The sequence below is a fragment of the Telopea speciosissima genome, chromosome 2 (genome assembly GCF_018873765.1).
Source record: "Telopea speciosissima isolate NSW1024214 ecotype Mountain lineage chromosome 2, Tspe_v1, whole genome shotgun sequence".
NCBI lineage: Eukaryota > Viridiplantae > Streptophyta > Magnoliopsida > Proteales > Proteaceae > Telopea > Telopea speciosissima.
This window is the reverse complement of record NC_057917.1, coordinates 65366799-65388973: the sequence shown is the minus strand read 5'-3', so window position 1 is coordinate 65388973 and position 22175 is coordinate 65366799. Positions and strand designations below refer to the sequence as shown.

The window sequence follows — 22175 nt, the reverse complement described above, 5'->3', positions numbered from 1 at the left end:
CCTTACAGAGGGACCTATGGTCCTCTCATATCTGCTATCTCTGTGGATCCTGGTAAGGTTTTGTCCTTCTCTGTAGATGATTTTTCTAATAATGAATTTATCTTATATGTGACATGAGTATTATATTTTGTGATGTCAGTATGGCACAATATTCATTAGTTACTGTTGATTAAACTTGGAGAACGACATCCTTTTTCTTCACCCAACCCTCCTATTTTCTTAGTTTGTAGTCCGTATGAAAGGTCAGGTAGGTCAAATATAATTGTTCTTGTTATATGTGAGAGAAATAATGATAAAAGGAAGATAAATGGATTATAACAAAAAAGTGATTTATTTTGGCTAATCCATGTTTTGGCCATTTTATTTCAAGTTATAATGCTTAGAAATCAGGTTTTCCACTGTGCCATTGTTTTGAGCCTAATGCAACATAATGTCACCTGATGAACTTAGTTGTTTTAATATTGTTTCTTCATGCAGAGTTCATACCTCCTTCAGAAAGTGGAATGAAGATGTCTACAGTTGCTGTCGTTGGGATTGTGGCTTCATTGGTGGGCCTTATCCTTGTGGTTCTCGGAATTCTTTGGTGGAGAGGCTGTCTGGGCCGTAAAAACACGATGGATCAAGGTAGGAACTCACACACACACACACACACACACAAAGAAAAACCTAGAATCGTTTGAAAAAGGAAACAAGAAGAATAGCACAACTTCTTTTCCAATTTCCTATTCATTTACGTTATTAACATCAACTGACAAAGTAAGCAACATCCTAGATGAATTTTGAGCTTCACTTTGATTTTTCAATGCCATCAACTGTCCATTAGTAATATTTGTTTGATCATTTCATAGCTCCTGTATCTTATGTGCTACTTATATGATTGTTTATTTTCCGCAAATGCCTCATAAGTGTGTTCTCTTCTGTACTCTTGGCTTCTTGTCATGCATTTCCTTCACTGACATGATTTTTTTATGCATTGACTGTCAGTCATGCTTCAAAGATTTGAGAACAGAATGCAAGTCACTAAACATGATGCAATTTGTCAATTTTTTAAGACGTACTTCTTCTAACTCATCTCCTTGGACAGACTTGAGAGGTCTAGACCTACAAACTGGTTCCTTTACCTTGAGGCAAATCAAAGCTGCCACGAACAGGTTCGATCCTGCAAACAAGATAGGAGAAGGTGGTTTTGGATCTGTTTACAAGGTATTCCAAAAAAGTTCCAGTTGTATTGATCTATCACTCCATCCAAATGCGTGCATATTTCAACGAAAGTTGGTGCTATTACTCCAATGCAGGGCCTATTATCAGATGGCACCATAATAGCAGTTAAGCAACTTTCTTCCAAGTCGAAGCAAGGAAATCGAGAGTTTGTGAATGAGATAGGCATGATTTCTGCTGTTCAACACCCTAATCTTGTAAAGCTGTATGGATGTTGCATTGAAGGAAATCAATTGTTGCTAGTTTATGAATACATGGAAAATAACTGCCTTGCTCGTGCTTTGTTTGGTAAGATCAGCATCATTGCTTCTTCACAATTGTAATGGGGTTCATACAACAATATTCTGCAGATATAATGTATGGGAGCCCGGTTCCTACACACCCACTTTAAATGCCAAGAAATGCCACAATGGCAAACTACATGGGACCTAAATTTTGTGGACCGGTAGACCCCCTAGGCCCCCTGCTCGCATGTCAAACTTCAGCCCCATCGGATTTTCCCACATGGAAAAACAGAGTTTGAGAATCGAGGTTATGGGACCACAGTAGTGGTCAGATTACCGTAGGTGTAATTGGAATACATGGGGATGCATGCCAATACAGAAGAGGGTATTTGATTGAATTAGGCTCTGAAATTTGACATGCAGCTAATCCAGACCGTGCTTTCTCTATCCAATGGTCGGAATAGCCACATCATCTGTCCACGAGGTAATATTTAAAGTGGGGCATGTAGAAAAGATTACTTATAAGAGGCATTTTTCCATAATATATTAGAATCTCTAATTTTTCTTTACTTGATCATGTAAAGGTCCAGAAGAATGTCAACTGAAATTGGATTGGCCTACGAGACGAAATATCTGCATTGGGATAGCAAGAGGTTTAGCTTACCTCCATGAAGAATCTAGATTGAAAATTGTTCATAGAGACATCAAAGCTACTAATGTTTTGCTCGATAAGAATCTTAACCCCAAGATATCTGACTTTGGCTTGGCTAAGCTTGATGAAGAGAACACTCACATCAGCACACGAATTGCTGGAACTTTGTGAGTCCTATTAAATTCCTCCTAGAAAATCCTCTACAATGTGAAAGAGAAAAAGCATAATTTATTTCATTCCCAAAATTTAATACAAATGTACTTGACATCTTGAGATTTTCGAACCCAACATCTCTTTCTATAAAATATTTTCTTTAGGTGGCATATTATATACCATCCTGAAAACTATTGACGACTCTAGGAGAACTAGTGCCCATGCAGGACTTTGAGTTAATTCTTTGTAGATGATTTTTATCTGATATGGGGAAATATGTGATTATCTCTACATTACAGTGGATATATGGCACCAGAGTACGCCATGAGAGGTTACCTTACTGATAAAGCAGATGTTTACAGTTTCGGGGTTGTTGCCTTTGAAATTGTCAGTGGGAAAAGCAACATGAGCTTCAGGGCAAAGGAGGAATGCGTTTATCTGTTAGACTGGGTAACTTTGTTAACTTGATGTATTTCAGTTGTGTTGATCTTAATTTTGATATGTTTGCATGTTGTGAAAGAAGATCACTTTATGTGACTCTACTCAAATTCAATAAAGCAACTCTTATCCCATGATTATTTTTCAGGCCCTCGTTCTGAAAGGAGGAGGAAACTTAAGGAATTAGTGGATCCAAAGTTGGGTTCAGAATTCAACAAGAAAGAGGTGTTGGGGATGCTAAATGTGGCTTTGCTATGCACTAATGCATCTTCAACTCTTAGACCTTCCATGTCATTTGTGGTAAGCATGCTTGAAGGCCGAGCTGCGGTTCAGGAGTTTGTTCCAGATACAAGTGTCGGTGGTGAAGATATGAGATTTAAGGCTATCAGGAGTCATTTTCAATGCGGCCAAGATCAGAGCATCAGTGAGAGCCTCGCCCAGACATTTATAGATGGGCCATGCACTGGGTCTTTTTCATCCGCTTCTGATCTTTACCCACTCAATTCATATTCCCAATACTGGAATGACGGAGTATAGACTACTACTGTACACACTCGTTTTATTTTTCATGTAGTTTAGAAATAAAGGTTTTGGTATATATTTTTGTTGCACACATTTCTGTGAGGATAAGTGATTTTGTATTCCATCACAAAGGACATGTCCATATGGTTTTGGCAACTAGTATGAAAATTTGCTTTAGCATTCATGGATTACAAACATATTGTCTACTTCAATGAATGTGACATGGTTTATAAGGTGCTTGTTTTTAATATTTCAATACTAATTGACTACGTATTTTTCCAGTATCAAAACAAAAAAATTTCCTCATCTTTGAGGTTCTTTCCACCACAAAATTTCCATCCATGGCCGCCTGTTGGCCAACCACCGCCTTCCCGTCCTGGAGACCAAAGCCATTTTGGATACCAGAAATTAGGAATACGCTTTGAAACAGCCACCCTCTCACTTTGGTATTGCTTTCTGCTCAAATTTTATGATCTTTTGAGTTCATTGAAGGTTTGAAGAATTTAGTATTTAGTTTCTGAATCACTTGTTGAAACTATTTGGATTGCAATTTATTTGTTTCATATTCTTCTTTGAACAACAACTATAGCTATCGTAATTATTTTCCACTCCCCATGCCACACTCCCATGAGTCTATCTCTCTCCTCCCCATATGTAAAGACACCTCTGCCCCTTGATTGTTTTGAAGAGGAGAGATAGACACATGGGAGTGCTGCCATAGTCCACACTCGGACAATTCTTTTTTCCATTAATAGGACCATGTCTAGCCTACAAGGATCAATTACTTGAACGCCCGATCACGGTGCGAGATCCTAAAGTAGGGGGACCGATTAGGTCCGATCGAAACTGACCTGGATTGACCTATTGGCACTGATATTTTGCATATCTGGTGGCAATAAATACCACATAGTTAAGCTATTTTCTTGTAGTGAACTTTCCATTGCAAGCTTTTAAGACGTTCACGTAATTTCTTTCCACAACTATTTTTTGGTTGTGTGAGGTGCGCTGCCCCCTGCACTCATACACAGAGACAGGCAAAATGACCACCGTGCATAGGCAGAATATTGGATGAACCGTTTATATTTTAGATTTGATAAAAGTCTATCCTTTGGCTCTTTGGCTCTCCACTCTAATTTGAAATCAAGCCTTGATAATCATGGCTTAAGTCCGAGGGAGTGGACATATGTATCGGCTAAAAGCCCACTCCATGGCAACACAAAAACCCATATTCGCCTGCACAGTTTTTCTTCTTCTCTTTTGATAGATTAAAATTTAATGTCCTAAAAAAATTCCACATTTAACTGGAATTCTTGGACTGTAGGAATCTTTTGATAGATTAAATTTAATGTTCTACAAAAATTCCACATTTTATTGGAATTCTTGGACTCTCGGCAGCAGCCCTCTGTATTCTGTAGTTCCAAGTTTTCTTTGTTGATTTTTGACTTTTCATGCATGATTAGGAATTTTGAAATTTCAGATCCGACAGGACGTGATTGCTATAATTGACTACTTTAATTTGATGTTTCGTATCCTAGCCCTAGCATTTGGACCGCTTTTATTATTTGACGTGTATTTTTTTCTTTGTTTATTGAGATTTCGAAGCTTGACATGAAAATTAATCTTCTCCAATTTCTTAAAGTATACAGTGCGACAGTGTTAGGTGAAGATGTTGACACCTGACAGTTCATAGATCTAACGATCCAAATTCATTGACTGACACAGGACTCCTATTTTAGATTGTTATCGTCCTTACTTTAAAAGCTTCTGGTATGAATCAGTCTTTTAGTTTTACGTCAGAATTGTTTTGGTTTTCACATCTGATGTCCTGATGCAGACTTGTGGAATCTTGACTTCCAATATGTGACAATAAATTGATGAACAATTCATGCATGAGAACGTTAAAACCTTTTTTTTTTTTTTTTAGTGTGATTTCATTGGTTTTGAATTCTTTGGAATTGGAAGATCATAAGTGGATGAAAGGTGACCACATATCATATGCAGGTATAAGATATGTGAGAAATTTGAAGTCTTTCCTTAAAAAATATCAAGAATTTGAAAAAATTAAATCTTTATGGGTAATCTTTTTATCGCCTGCGGTTCTTCTACCCAGTACGGTTCCCTAGTGCCTCTAATAAAAAGGGGGTGGATCCCACCTGAGGCAGTGTGTTCGGTGAGGAGGTGGAATGATCATTTCAGCCTCCTATAAGAGGAACCGCACAACCATACAAGTCAGCGAACCTCAGGGGATAAAGGTCCACCTTTCAATATATCAATAGACAAAATCAGATTGGAGATATTATGGGATTCTTAGTTTCCTCCTCCCCTAGTAGATACCTTGATGTGGACGTCTTCAAAGGAAGGGTAAAGAAGGAGCTAATTCTTTCATTGGTGGACAAGTTTAAAGCAAAGCTGTTACGATGGAAAGCAAAGTTGTTAGGATGGAAAGTTAGGCTCATGTCTAGTTTGCTAGTATACATATTTTCGGTATCCATTAATGCCTAATTATTCTTCTACCAAAAAGGGCAAATATGGGATTTTAAGCTTTTGATTCATTGAGATGGGATTATATTTCACATCTTCTATATAGAATGGAATTCCCTCCATATTTTATACATTGGATAGATTCACTATTATATTTCTAGTACACATTTTTCGATCCTTATTAATGGTTAGCCTCAGGGTTATTTCGAGTCAAAGGTGGGGATTCAGTAAGGCTGCCCTATCTTCCCATTGTTGTTCTCCATTGTTATAGAAGGCCTAACCAAGTGCTTAGAGCTTTGAATTGTGCATATATAAATTTTGAACAAAATGTAAATCCCTCAAGAATATTCACTTATCTTTTGTCGATGACCTCATGATTTTTACCAAGGCTACCCCCTCCCCTATTACCTAAATTAAGAAAGTTTTAAATACCTTCTCGGGTATGTCAGGTCTATATATCAATCCTCTTAAATCCTTCTACATGCGTGACGATCTAAAGAAATTTTTCTGGACTTTGTGCATCCAAAGTTGAAATTGGATTTTAGCATAAGGTGATGACTCATGATCATGATTGGGAGATAATATATGTGGTCTCTTCAACACGAAGCTATACCATAATATTGTGTACAATGTGGTGAGCGTGGTTGCAGGGCAAGCTATTTTATTCGAACGAAAGTTTATTGCTACCCCAAGTTGCAGGTTGCACGAATGTTCTTTCTACCCGGGCTTGTAGCCAAAGAAATGGAATAATCCATTTTCCCTTTAGGTTAACAAATACCCTCCTAGGTATAATATTTTCCAAAATACCTGTTTCCCCTAAAATTCACAGCTCAGGGACTGGAGCAAGGAAGAGTCAGATTCTCATTGCGGGTTCTACTCTCACCCTAGTAATCGGAGGACTTCACAAAGATAAACAGTAAAACGAAGACAAATGAATCATGTATTCACTGTGACTCTTGTCCGGAATGAACAATCTACAGTGTAGAGCATAAGGATGCAAGGAATGAAATTCCTTAAGATCACACCACTGCTAAAACTAAAGCTGCGAAAGTAAAGGTAAATAAAAAATGCAAGTTTTTGAGTATTTGATTGATCCATTATGTACATTCCTCCATTGCTATTTGTGTGATGAACAAAATAACCAATCGATCGGTTATTGCGTTAGCCACTAACTCCCACGCTTTTCGATTTCGCTCTAACTATCTGCACGAAGATAACCACCTGGCCGATTATAACCGTCGGCGCTGATCGATTGTAACTGCCATTTCCTCTTGGCCGAGCACAGTAGACACACATCTTCTGCCTGAGCTACGTAATCCTCAGTCATCATCACCTTTGGCTTCATGACCGAAAATCTTGGGCAAAATTTGGGTGTAAACAATACCCTGTTAAGATTCTTCTTTGGCGGTGAACCGGTTAGTAGGAACATTCTTGTAGCAGCAAAAATTTTTTCCATTTCATTCACTGTTTTAGATTTTAGATTGAAGAAGCTAGGTCTACTCCACACCCTTCGTCCCTTGCCCCCTTTTTTTTTAGTTAAAAAAAATAAAGGGATCAGGTCAAACGGAATGAAATGATATAATTACCATAATTGATCACTTCCAACATTGTAAGACCCAGAATCGGACAAGGGTTCAGCCTTCATCAATTCTGATTGGGATTGATTGAAACCCTAGAAAATGGAATCTATAAGAAAAGACAAACATTTCCAATGATCTATGATTGTTTTTTGAGTTTGACATGTAAAATTCTTGTAGAAAATAGAGGTAATTACAAGAGTTAAAAAAAAGTTTCATTGATAGTTTTTTTGGGAAAAAGAACTCTCTCCAGGAGTATGGCCTACGCCAGCACTCCCATGAGTCTATCTTTCTCCTCCATATGTGAAAAGATACCTCTATCCTCTTGTTTTGAGAAGGAAAGAGATAGACAGATGGGAATGCTGGCATAGGCCACATTCTCGGACAGAAAACTCTCTTCTTTTTTATTTATTTATTATTTTACTAATTAAGAAAAAATAAAAAGATATAATTGTTTCCAAAATAGAATATGGAAGTCAAAACATTAATTGAATTGAATTGATGGATTCAACTGATTCTAAATCGAATTTTAAATCCAGGTTTAAACGGTTTGCTTTCAGTCAAGAATTTTATTACACCGACAAATTAAATAAAAGTATATATATGCTTAGATGTGGATGGGGAATGCAAAGTAGTAAGTCTAAGGACGAATTTTGGCCGTCAATAACACGAGTGGTACCCACCATCATCAACCAATCAATTTATTCCTCATGAATACTTAGGCTGCGTTTGGCAACGGTCTGAACAAAGAACGTCCGTTCTTGACTAGAAACGTTCTTTTGTATTATTGGTCTAGAATGGCATTCTGAGACCGAAAATGACCGTTTGGTAACGGTCTCAAGAACGCCGTTCAGAACGAAAATGGTGTTTGGTAAAACCTGTTCTTTCCTATTTGATATTAATTACAATAATGTCATTTCTTTGTCAATTATACCAAAAAAAAAAGACTTGTAAAATCTTTTTCACTTACCAACCTTAGCATAAAATTAAAATATCTCATTAATATAACCAAAGTATAAAAATATGTCAAATTTCAAAGATGCCATTAAAATTGGGTTCTTGTATGGATTAGTAGCATGATTGACTATGCTATGAACAGTTGAATAAAGAAGGTCTTAGTGGACTCGAACCACCATCCTCTTGGAACATGCTCATGTTCCAAGTGCTCTACCAATTTGAGCTAAAGACCCGTCAAGTTGTCAATGAATTAACACAACAGATTAAACCAAATTATATTCTCCATTCTTTTTTTGAATTAATTTGCAATGAATGAATTTTAGTAGCCCAAGAAGCACCAAAAGAAATCACTCAACGAAGCTATGGAAAGGGAAAGCGTTTTTACCCCATCAAGTTGATGAGAGAAGTGAGACCCACCAGATAAGGCGATGGCAAAGAACCCCCTCTCCTTCATTGATATCTCACATAATTCAGCTATATAGTCCGCCAAATCAGTGGCAAGTTCCTCCACATTTTCATGAACTCTCAACTCCCTTTCCTCCTTGGGACCCCAGACATTGCCATTGTTCTTCAGGAGTCTATGAATCAAAAGCTGATCCTGCAGTGTGGAAAACAAAAATGTTTACCTGACAAAAATCTAGTTAAGAAAATTTTATAGTCTGAAATCAAAGGCAAATAAGAATCAAAACCAGTCTTCGAACAAATGTAGCAGAAAAGTTGATGATTGTTAGATAGTGAAAGACATGCTAGAAAGGCTAAAACTTCAAAACCACCACTGGATTTATTGAAATAGAGAAAGAGACAGCCATAGTCTTTCGACCCACAAAATGAAACCAAATTGAAAAGGCTTATTCCACAAACTCAAAATAAGATAAACCCCTAAGAAACACCAATGTCTCTTCTAACTTTTCTCTTTCACCCTACCTTCCCTTCCATGTCCTTACTCCCAAGTGTTAGACATGCATGCAACTTGAGAGACATTGTCCACAAGAATGTGTGTGTGTGTGTGTGTGTGTGTGTGAGAGAGAGAGAGAGAGAGAGAGATTGGCTTTTAGTATTTTTAGTATCAATTTGGTAATGGAGAACGCACTAAAAATATAACTTGAACAATATTCCCTTTTTGTATCAATTTGGTAATGGAGAAGAAATTAAAATGTAAGTTGAACAGTATTCAAATAAGTAAGTTGAATTTGGAATATAAAGGGTGCCCACTAGTAGGAGAGTCTAATAGGTCTACTTCCCAGTTTTTTCTGGGTACAACCTTGTCATGAAGTGGTGCATACTCCTGCAAATAGCAATAAAAAACAGCAACAAATCATTCCCTGCCACTTCTTGCAACTTTTCTTCTTTACAGAATCCAATAATTTAACAACCAACTCTAACGTAAATTTATATATATATTGTTTGCCACACTATGAAATAATGATATTTACTTTTGAAAGAAGAGAAAGAATGTCTTCATCTTACTTCCATTTTCCTGATCAGTTCTTCTGCTGTATATGCTGAGACTACAATCTGTCTTGTTGAATCCTCTATAAAACCTTCCTCCACTCCTTTGAAAGTGCAAGTAAGTTGTCATAATATTTTATCAACATTCAACAAGTCCACCTGTCTCAAATTTCAGAGGAAGAGAGAATGAGAACCCAGTTGCCAAATTCAATGCAAGAAACATAAGAGGAAAGTAACCTGGATTAAAGGGCACCCCATCTTACTGGTCTCTCATGAATTCCTAGTTGAGACCATGTTATCATCTCCAACAGTTCTTCCATAGTACCATAACCACCTAAACAGGTTTAAAAAGCAAGACATGAATATGGAACCAAGACATGAAAAGCAAACCAGCAAAGTGAAAACTAATACCTAAGAACATGACAACCACCATTAGGAATAGAAGTGTAGTACAAACCAATAACTTGAAAGAGGGTTAAAACCAACTTACTACAAATTAAGACTGTGCAAAGAAATCAGAAACAAAGCCCAAGAAAAATAGGTCAGGATTACAAATTAAATCTCAGGAAAAAAGATTGGCGCATTTAGCAACTAATAAAACGACCTGATGGATAAGAGAAACACCCACGACCATGATACAATCCAAAAAAAGAAGAAAAAACCATTTCCCTATAGAACACAGCAGAGCATCAAAATTGATCGATATCATAAAGAGAAGAAAAAATAGAACAGTTGCCTGAACAAATACATAATCTGAGAAAGAAAACCCAATTAATTCGTTCATTCTATAGAATAACCTTATAGCAATTGAAAGCTCTGCAAAACCAACCAGATCAAGAAAATGAAAACAGAAGATCGACATAATATGAAGCAAAATCCTAATTATAAGCTTAAACAGAGAGCGAACGCGGGACGTAAATAGAGAGAAAACTGACTGCGAAAATTTTGAAGATGAGAACGACCAAATCTGGCAACTGGAGTGAGATCAGATATTTTGCAGCTTTCACCCTCAACACCTCAATAGGCAACACCTCCCACGGATTCAAATATACCTTCCGAAGCCCTCTGTTTATACACTAGAAACTCAGCCGAAAATCCCAATTAATCCAGTACAATCAGTGACGCAGAATCGGTAGGAAGAGGGAGAGGGCAAGCGAAATAGACGCTGGGAGAAAGACCTCAACTAGGGTTTCAATAGGTTCGCACACAGAGAGAAGGAGAGAGTGAGACAGAGAAAGGGAAAGAGCGAGAGAGAGGTGCAGAGAGTGCGAGAGATAGAGAAGGAGAGAGAGAAATAGAGAGAGGGAAACAACGTTACTAGAGCATGAGAGGGATAGAGAGGGAGAGAGAGCGAGAGAGAGTGAGAGATCTCACCTAGGGTTGCAGAGCGAGCCCTTCGTCATCTCCCAAATTCGTGGTAGCAGAGCGAGAGAGATGTGAGTTTCGTGATTTCTCTCAAAAAATCACGGGTTTGAGACTTTGGTCCGTTGCTCGTTCGTTCTTTGTTCTTTTGGTGCTCAAGACCTCCGGTTCGTTCTAAAAGAACGAAAAAACGAACCGCAAAGCCAAACACTTTTTCATGTTTTTTTGTTCTTTTTGAACAAAAGAATTATTTAGAACACTGTTCTGAACGTTACCAAACGCACTCTTAACTAATTAATTAGATCATTCATGTTTGGTAACACCCTTATCGCCTTCTCCTTCCTTCTCCAAAGCAGCTAATATTTATATGGAGGGTTGTTCTCTGTGCTGTAGCGCAGCTTGCGCCCAAGTACATGGGGGTCGGTGCGGATTTTTTTCCTCTAAGGTTCCCTCACCCATACGGTTGTGAGGTTCTTTTTATGGATGTTCGACACGTGTCAGAGAGAAATCCAACGGTTGTGAGGTAAAATACACTTCACGATGGTGGTTCCCAAACATCGAGTGACTCTCTCTCTCTCCTCTCTCCACTCTTTCCTCAAAACCACTCTCTTCTCTCTCCTCTCTCCACGTTTGCAGTTTCTCAATGAAACTGCAACTCTCACGTCTCCTCTATGAAGAATTTGTGAACCACGACCATGGCTGCCGTTGTTATACACATCAATCTGTAGCAACACTCTTGAATCCTGGTGTTTTGGTCCTCCCACACACCAAGAACAGAATAGGATAGGCGAATGGATTTGGCTTGGTCAGGGTCGAGGGAGGCGGCGAAACCATGGTAGACGGTGGCGTAGGTGTAGAGAAGGGAATAGTTCAAGTGTAAGTGGGATGGGATAGTAAATATTGCAACTGTGCATGCAACTCTGCGTTCTAAGCATTTTCTTTTTTTTAGCTTTGAGACCGACTTGAAAAAGAAGATCAAAAAGATTTTCAAAATTATCTGCATCTTTTCTTTTGATTGGCTTAAAATGATTTAATCTTTGTTTTCAGATCAGAAAGGTTGAATCTCCAGGCCCAAAGATCCTGGATAACATACATCATCAAGTATTTACTATTATGCTCCTTATCTGTAAAACGTTAGATGTATGGAATCTCAAGATTCTTGTTGCACTCTTCATCATCCCTGATTCTGAGTTCCTCTCTCTCTCTCTCTCTCTCTCTCTCATTATCTTAATACATAGAGAGAAAGCACTAGAAAGTAGGAAGTAGAAACTTGTATGATACATTCAATGAACTATCCCATCCCACTTACATTTTGGCCTCTGCCATCGCCGCTACCGTATCCCTTCCACATACCGTGGCCATATCCGACCCCAACCTTCCCCTTCCGTTGATGGTAGCTTCTTAGGCAGGGAATGAGTTCGCCGGCCCTCTAGTTTGACTGTCGCAAGATGCGGCAGTGGAGTTGTTGAAACCCTAAAATGAGTTTTCCATTTTTCGTTTCTGATCTTGCGATTTGGAGAAGAAGGAGTTCCTCTCTAATTTCTTATTTACTTTTTGGCTACTTTATTAAAGATGTACATAAGTGGTTTTGAGGATAGAGTGGAGAGAGGAGAGAGAGGAGAGAGAGGAGAGAGAGAGAGTCATTCGTTGTTTGGTAACCATCATCGTGAAGTGTATTTTACCTCACAACCGTTGGATTTCTCTCTGACACATGTTGAACATCTGTAAAGAGAACCTCACAACCGTATGAGTGAGGAAATCTTAGAAGAAAAAAATCCAAGTGGGTGCAATGACTACCTTGCCCCCCTGCACAGGCTGCCCATGTGCCTAGGCGCATGTTGCGCCGTGGCACAGAGAACATTCTCCCTATATATATATATATATATGGGTGTTGTTCTCTGTGCCGTAGCGCAGGCTGCTCCCCTACACATGGGGGTGGGCACAATGACCACCTTGCCCCCCCTGCACAGGCTGGGAATATTCTCCCATATACATATATGGGAGAAAGTTCCCTGTCCGAAAGTGTGGCATATGACCACTATTCCCATGAGTCTTATCTCTCTCCTCCCTATTTGAAAAGACACCTCTACCCCCTTGTTTTAAGGAGGAGGGAGATAGACACATGGGAGTGCTGGCGTATGCCACACTCATGGACATAAAACTGCTTCCCTATATAAATATGAACTCCGAAGCCTGAGCCTCACTCCTTTCTTTCTAATCTTCTCTCTGCTGCTGCTTGTAGTACTTCTTCAGTTCTTCTGCTTGGGGTCCATATATGATCATGGTGAGTTGTAGTTAAGTTGAAGCTTCGAGAGAACTAAGAAGAAGAAGATGTTATCGGGAAGAAGCTCTAGTGCCTCAGTCTTCGTTCGTATATGGGGGGTAACTGGTCTGATGATCATCAGTTGCTTTGTAACTTTCGCATTTGGAGCGACGACGACCACTACTACTCTTCTACCTGATGACGAAGGTACGGGTATACAAGTCCTAGCTATAGATTTGTGATCTCAAATTTTAACATTCTTCGACCTGTCTCTCTGAAATTAGTACTTTAATTTGCTTGCTTTTTGGATCCCCAACGAAGCCAGAGTTCTCGATCGGAGCTTCTTTCTCTCTGCTAGCTATAAAATGACCTAAAATTCGCAAATTAACCACCAAACTATAATTGTCCCTGCTCTCATGATGATCAATACTCGTTTTTCCAACCTTCCTGACCATTTCTGCTTTTACTCTGTTGTCATGATATAGAGAAGAAGCTCAAAGATGTTTAATTAAAGAATCATAAGAAAAAAAGATGAAAAAAGCATAGAGTTTTCCATCTTTTAATCATCCACCATCGATCCATCGATCGATCTTGACAATTGAAGACCATGCACGTACGAACAAAGGATCTCCTTCATGTTATTAATTTCATGTTCCCCTCCGTATAGGTGGTTGCTTGTCACACGTATGTGTAGAGGATCCTATCTTCTGGGCATGCCGTCAGGGTACCCAACACATGTCATCGTCTCTCATTCCATTTTGGAAAAGATCTCCTTCTATTTTCAATCTTGTGATTGGTGTATGCCACGTTTACCGAAAGCTGGTGGTATGCCCAACTCTGTGAGGATATTGCACCCAGACACTAGAACATGCAAAATTACGATCCAACCTCAATTGAAATAAAAAAATCTCTCCAGTGTTGATGCCCCTACACGCGCTCTCATTGCCCCCTACGTTGGTGAAGAGAGTACATGACCAAGTAATGATCTGTTTTTTTTTCTTGGTAGAACCAAGCAGTGATCTATTGCCCTATTAATTGTAGTTAACAATTCATACCGTGCAGTGAATGCATTAAAAGAAATAGCAAAATCGTTGGGGAAGACAAATTGGAATTTCAGTGTGGATCCATGTAGTGGCAAATCAGAATGGGTGACGACGGCAAATCTGGGAAAGGAACTGGAGAATGTAGTCACCTGCAACTGCTCCTCTGCCAATCCCACTGTTTGTCACATTGTTAGTATGTGAGTCTCTCTCTCTCTCTCTCTCTCTCTCTCTCATTTTATCTATCATATCCATCGTTTGTTGTTAGGACTTAGGATCACACTCAATGGATGGTGTGAGATCAACCCTGCTGGTTAAACATCATTGAAAAATTAACTATAATCTATTAATCGCATCTCCGTCTCTCATCATCATGGTTCAAGGAATTTGGATACAATTTTATAAGAATTTTGATCGATTCCTAGCCAAGTCCAAGTCATGATTTTGAATCAGAATCGACAATTCGTTGTTGCCAATTTCATTTTCTTGAACCATGCTAACCAAGTGAGTACCCCATGTTAATCCTTAATGTAGGAACCTCTAAAAAGGACAAAGAATCCTGAAAGACAACGTGACCCTATGGCCTATGCCCAAACATAGAGAAGCGTGGAATGATCGCCCACCCCACAAGAAAGGCATAAATCCCATCCTTCTTGATGTTTTTGTGCACATTCCCCCATGGCCCTAACTCCACACTGCCTTTTCAGGTACCATCTCAACTCTCTTAAAATTAAGGCCAAATGTTCTTTGTGTTGGGGTGCAGGCTGCTCCCAGACACATGGGGGTGGGCAAAATGACCACCCTACCCTCTTGAATGGTAAGCCCATGTGTCTGGGCACAAGCTGCGATGTGGCATATAGAACATCGACCCTAAAAGAAACCCTCTCTGGAAAAGCCAAATTCAGCTATGTACATGAACGCTTCACGTATAATTAGATAATGACATTTGTCCCACCGACTGTCATTAAAAGTTTATGAAGAGATATCTACGGCAATGAAAGGGACACGGGCTCGAGTCAAACAAATCCAAAGCAATGAAAGCACCATAAGACTTATTGGGCTAATGGGCTTTGACTGACCTCGGAATTTGACCATCGATTGCATTCTATTGCCCACAGTTTGCCTGCATCATTGTCATAACAATTCCATTATTATGATTCAAGATGTGGGCCCATTACCATATGATGATCATACACAATGATTGATTATGTGTCTATTTCTTTTCTTCAATTCAAAAAAAAAAAATTTTGAATTTTTTCTTCTTTTCTATCCATTTCTTGCCAACCAAACATAACCTTAGGCTACAAAACTTTAAACGCTGCAACTTGGGCCGGCTTGGGACGTGTTGATTGCAATACCCTAAAGAATCAATTAAAGATCTCGGCCCAATCTTTAACACAAATACGAGCCCAACCCAAGTAAACCACTCCTAAACCCAATCGCAGCTCAGGTTCGAATTGGGGTCTGTCAGGTTAACTGAGATTAAGGAAAGTTGTACCCTTTTGCCGTGGGACACCCACCACCGTATGGCTGGGGTCCCACCAAAATTGCAACCCTTTATGGACATGTTACACCACCGTATAGTTTGGGTCCCACTCTGGGTGATGAACATTCATCAGTAATATATTTTCAGCTTAGGAGATTCACAACTGACGATTCAGTGAAAAATGGGTCAATTTTGGATGTGATTGGCAAGAAAAGGTCAGAAACAAATAAATTCAAAATTTTTTTTTTTTTTTTTTAATTTGAAAAGAGAAAGAGACATAAATCAATCATTGTGTCTTCACTGGAGGCCTTCAAATGCTCCTGTTTGGAAGATTAAGTTGATTTAGATTGAAGATACTAAAAGAACTAGGGTCAGGCTTGCAATGATTTTAGAAGAAATAAGGAAAAATATGCATAGATAGGGGAAATAATTTTCTCCAATTCCTAAAAATGTGCAGTATGACAATGCTAGGTGGAGATATCGATACCTCACAGCTCAAACATCCAGTGGTCCGAGCTCATTGATATGAATCGTTGGATGTTGGAGTTGTCAGGTTTTGACATCTCCACCTAGCACTGCCACACTGCACACTTCTAGGAATTGGAGAGAGATTAAAATCTGCATAGACAGATAGACTAGACCTTGTCTCAAATATGACGTCGAATAGAACTAATTGGAGGCAAGGATTTATGTAGCCGATCACACGTAGTGTGTATGTGAGTGAGTATAGGGTATTTGTTATATTCCTTTTTTTCTTTTATTTTTATTAATAATATTTTTTCTTTACAAGAATCCATGTAGCAGACACCATTTAATTGAAAAAAATTATTTTTCACTTTTTTATTTTAATGATCAAGTTTCCCTCCACCCATATTGAATGGGATCCCATTCATCGTAGGGTGGGAGAAAGGGCGAAAAATGGTATTGAGAGAATATTTTGAAACATACCAAAACCCTTAGATGGTGGGTGAACCGTGAGGGAAACTCTTCCTTTTAATTTCTTGACAAACCAAACACAGCCTAAATGACATTTGTTATAAATTGCAGAATTCTCAAATTTCAGAGTCTACCAGGCGTTCTCCCCAGAGAATTGGCGAAGCTTCCCTACCTCCAGGAAATGTAAGAAATCTAAGAACTTTTTTAGGTCTAGCACATATGGAAAATAAAATCAACAGTTCCTCTCTTCGTTAACTAATTTTACTACCAACCCATATTCTTCATCTCGCTCTTTTCACAGTGATCTCACTCACAACTACCTGAACGGTACAATCCCTGCAGAATGGGCTTCGTTGCCATTGGTGAACATGTAAGTCCCTCCCTTCTTGTTGCCTCTGTCTTAATTGTTAAGGAAATCCAAATCTTGTGCTCGTTCCCTAAAAACTGAGATTGACGGAGAGATGTCCTTCCAGCTCCCTTCTTGGAAACCGATTGTCGGGTCCAATCCCAAAAGAAATTGGGAACATCTCCACTCTCAAAATCCTGTAAGTTCTGAATTTCAACTCTCTTTCCTTTATGCGTAGTTCTAAAACTGATTCGTTTTATAAGTTTCTGCTTACAGAAGTTCGAATTTTCAGGACCCTCGACTCCAACCAGTTCTCTGGACCTCTTCCTCCAGAACTTGGCAAATTGGTCGACATAGAGACAATGTACGTCATATTCCTTTCTCCACTTCGACATTCCTTTTTGATATTCATTTCTGGGTTTTTGTTCTGGAATTTGCATCTCTTTTGAAGAAATTTAATATATTATGGAATGTCTGATTGTTTTTGTTATTGGTATTATTTTGGTTGTTATAGTCTGCTTTCCTCGAATTATTTTACGGGGCCATTGCCAGAGACACTTGCAAAGCTAACTAACTTGAGGAATTTGTAAGTTTCTACTTCTATCAACCTGTCGTGCTTTTTTCTTTTTTGTTTCAGCTTTAGAATTTATAATTGTTATTTTCATTTTTTTTAACTACTTTCCTCTTCGGGACAGGCAGTCGGATAAGCGACAACAAGTTTACTGGAAAGATACCCAGTTTTATAAAGAACTGGACAAAACTTACAAAACTGTAAGAATTTTGGCTGTGGAGTTCCCCCACCACCCCCACACCGAGAACCTTCTAAGAACAAAATTCAAAAATTTTACTTCGTTCTCCTTGCCTCTTTTTTTTTTCAATGGCAGAGGCATGCTAGCTAGCGGTTTGGAAGGGCCAATTCCTCCTGAAATTTCTCTTTTGGTATATTTAACTGACATGTGAGTGAAAGCCTTCTATTTGCAAATTCTTTTTGGTTTGTATGTTATGGCATTCCTTTTGTGTTCTTCACTGAAGAAAATTTGGGTTAGCATGGTTGAAATTATTTTTTTTTTCCCAGGCGGATCAGTGACATAAATGGAACAGAAATGGAGTTTCCTCCACTGAGTAAGATGACAAGCATGAAGACTCTGTGAGTTGAATGTTTATATATCTCTCAAGATTAATTGAAGTCTGTGCCTTTCTGTTATTTTTGGCTGGTTGAAGTGACAATAATTTGATTCCTTCTTATAGAATATTAAGGAGTTGCAATATTAGTGGACCACTACCTGATTATCTCGGTTTAATGAAAAATCTAAAAACTTTGTAAGTCCAACCAATCCTCTCTCTCTCTCTCTCTCTCTATCTATCTATATATATTTATATATATAATATAAATTTGAGTCCAACCCATCCTGGAATCGCATTTTACCTAAATTTTTTATGAGATACTTTATGAAAGTTTGTTCTTTTGGTTCTTTCTCACCCCCCCCCCCCCCCTTTATCCATGTTGTGGATTTACAGTGTTTCATATGGGAGAGGATATTACGATAAGTTCATCTTGCTGCACATTGGTTATGACAATTTAATGTTCTGGGGCAATTTTATATATCTATAAATAGCAGTAGCATGACAGAAATCATTAGCATGTATACTGTGTTGATTAAGCAGTGGCAATAAAATTATTGATTCTTCAAATGAATTCTTGTTACAAGAACTTAAGCCAGATTGATACTAATTACATTTGCTTTTTCCCTCTCCAATATGATCGCCCCTACCAAATAGGAACAATAAAATAGTTATTTGCCCAAATAATGATAATATTAAAGAGTTTAGTAGAAGGTCAAACTTCAGTGCACAATGTGGATGGAGGAGGCTTGTCTGTGCTATTAAAGAAAAAAAATACTTACAGGATTAAAGTTGCATTTAGAGTAGATTGTAGAATTTTGAGGGCATATATTAGGCCTGTCTGACAACTTCATTGGTCATCGTCTTTGTCCTTGGACCCTGAGTAGCAGAAAGTAGGTACAGCTGTGAGAGTTAAAGCTTTTTGTACACGTAATTGTACATAATAAATTTGAGATGAACAAGGAACTTAGATGACGTTAAGACTAATAAAATAAACGCAGAAAAGGGATTACTAAAGAAATCCTGAGTTCCCATTGTGGAAAAAAGAGTTGAAGACGCCGCTAGTTTGATACTCTCCAAACCCAGAGGATGAAACTTCTCTTTTCATTGTGGAACTGGAAAATGAAACTAAGAGGATAGAATATGTGACTCATTGGACAATAAGTACAATGGAACAATTATCTTCCAAGAGGATAAAGGGTTTGACAAATGGAGTGGCACATAAAGTAGAAATAAGTACTTAGAACATCTTTTGGAGATTAGTTCGATATACCGCAACAGTAATACAAGAAAAGAAGATGAGAGAAGAAGAAGTTGCGGTAAAAGAGATGAGATGAGAGTTATGATTCCTCTCCTCTATCTTTATCCATTAACATTAAGAAAAAGGAAATTATAGGACTGTCCCTCTACTAACATAACATACACAAAAGCAGCTATCCCTATTACATTTACTAGACTACCCTCACAATATGTACATCTAACATTCCCCCTCAAGCTGGATAATAGATGTCATACATGCCCAGCTTGCTCAAGAGGGTATAGAACTGCAGTGAGTTGATTCCTTAGGTGAACACATCGGTTAGTTGATTCCCGGTCTTTTCAAAGGGAGTGCAAATGCAACCGGAGTTGATCTTTTCTCTGATGAAGTGACGATCAACCTCAACATGTTTTGTACGGTCATGTTGCATCGGGTTATGAGCTATGCTAATGGCAGCCTTGTTTTCACAGTACATACGCATGGGGCCCTCTGCCTCAAACCTCATCTCTTGGACTAGTTTCTTCAACCATGGGAGCTCACAAACTCCATGTGCCAGGGCTCTAAAATTTGCCTCTGCACTTGATCTAGCCACCACAGATTGCTTCTTAGTTCTTCAGTTAACCAGGTTCCCACCTACAAAGGTGTACTATCCTGATGTAGACCTTCTATCTGTAACAAAGCATGTCCAATCAGCATCAGTGTACCTCTCAATTTGCATATGGTCATCTCTAGAGAAAAACAGTCCTTTTCTTGGACTGGACTTCAAGTGTCTGAGAATACGATACACTGCATCTAAATAACCACTCTTAGGATGCATGAACTGACTTACTACGTCAACAGCATAAGCAATATCCGGACGTGTAAGGGAGAGGTAGATCAACTTCCCCACTAGTCTCTGATACTTCCTTGAATCAACTAGAGGATGTCCACCATTATTACCTAGTTTATGATTTTGATCAATAGATGATTCGGCGGGTTTACAACATAACATTTCAGTCTCTTGCAGATCGTCCAACACAAAATTCCTCTGATAGATATTAATGCCCTTTTTTGACCTTGACAATTTCAATTCCTAAGAAGTATTTCAAGGGACCTAAGTCTTTAATCTCAAACTGCTGAGCTAAGTAGGATTTGAGCCTCTTTATCTCTTCTTGGTCATTTTCAGTTACTGCAATATCATCCACATAGACAATTAAGGCTGTAATATTACCACCACCTAGTCGGATGAACAATGTATGATCAGCTTGACTCTGTGTGTATCTATTCTTTAGAATAGCCTGTCTAAGCCGCTCAAACCAAGCCAATGTAGTCCTAGATTGGTAGAGGACCAACTAGGAGCCAATCAACCATGATCTGTTATGAACAGGTGAATCGGCTAGGTCAAAATAGGTGTTTTTGATTAAGTTAGGGTTTGATGTGTGGGTTATGTCAAGTTGATGTAGGGGAGTCAATTAGTGAAGGTCCTGAGATGTTTTGATGGAGGAAGTATGTAAACTTGAGTGAGCAGCAGGTTAGGGTGAGGTTTCCAAGGTTTTTGAAAACAGGAATATGGAAGATTCTAAGGTTTAGGATGGTCAGTTTGGGTTTAGGGTTTGGATCGATCTCTCCTTAGGGTGAGAGAGTGCTTTGGTCCAAGTATGGTGATATTTTGATGACTGGTTTGGTCTGTGGAGGTTTTAGGTTACGGAAAATTCAAAAACAAAAAGGGGGGAAGTTAGGGTTTGGTGGTTTAGAGGATTAGGGGAAGAAAGGTTAGGGTTTGGGATGATTCAAACTTATTGTTGTTGCAGAATTACTTGGACAGCAGCTTGTTCGAATGCGAAAACTTGAATAAAAATCAGAACTTGAACTAGAACTTAAAGAGAGCTTCGAAGAACCACCTGGGCTTCACACCGCAAGGTGTCGATTGGATCAAACACCAATCCCACCAACGAATCACCTGGGCTTCCCACCGCAAGGTGTCAATCGGATCAAACACCGATCCCACCAGCCTTGATAGAAAACAAGACAAAAATCTTCAATGGAGAAGAAGAGAAGCAAAAAGTTTTTCATTAATCGAAATTCGTGTTTAATACTTGCCCCCCTTACAACCTATATAAAAGACTAAAAAATAGGCTCCTACACTACAAAGGAAAGGCCTAACCCACCCAATCATTAACCTATTAGGTAACTTAAACTGACTAGGAAACTGAAATAGACTTGAATAGAGTCCTAATCCAGCCCCACTAAACACTAAAAAGAAAACTACTAAAATCACTTAAATTGAACCATTGGTTGAATTAGTTCAATTTATGAATAAAAACACCAAAATAAAACCAAGTATGGAACTAAGCCCATAAAAGTGATCTATTACATAGAAAACCCATGGGATCGAAGGCCCAACACGCAATCCAACCTTAGACTTATTCTTAATAAAACAAGCTTATTTTGGTGATGAATCTGCATTAATGTAACTCCTTATTTTTAATGAAATTTTATATTAATCATGAAAAAAAAGAGACCCTTATAACAAGAATGATTCACCTTATTTTATTAAAGCATTTCCAATGTGAGGAAATGTCACGAGAACTTCACTGCTACATTACTGCAGCATTTCAGAGCTGCAATAGTTACATGTTGCATCGAACAGTGAAGAGATTCTCAGAGAACAAAATGAAAATTCTATGGCTGACCGATTGAATAATATTCAAT

General features: G+C 38.5%; 1 protein-coding gene across 1 annotated transcript in view; it reads left to right on the top strand.

Annotated features, from left to right (window-relative positions):
* LOC122650337 (probable leucine-rich repeat receptor-like serine/threonine-protein kinase At3g14840) overlaps positions 1 to 22175 on the top strand; it is a 117603-nt gene that overhangs the window by 54908 nt on the left and 40520 nt on the right. The window lies entirely within an intron of this gene.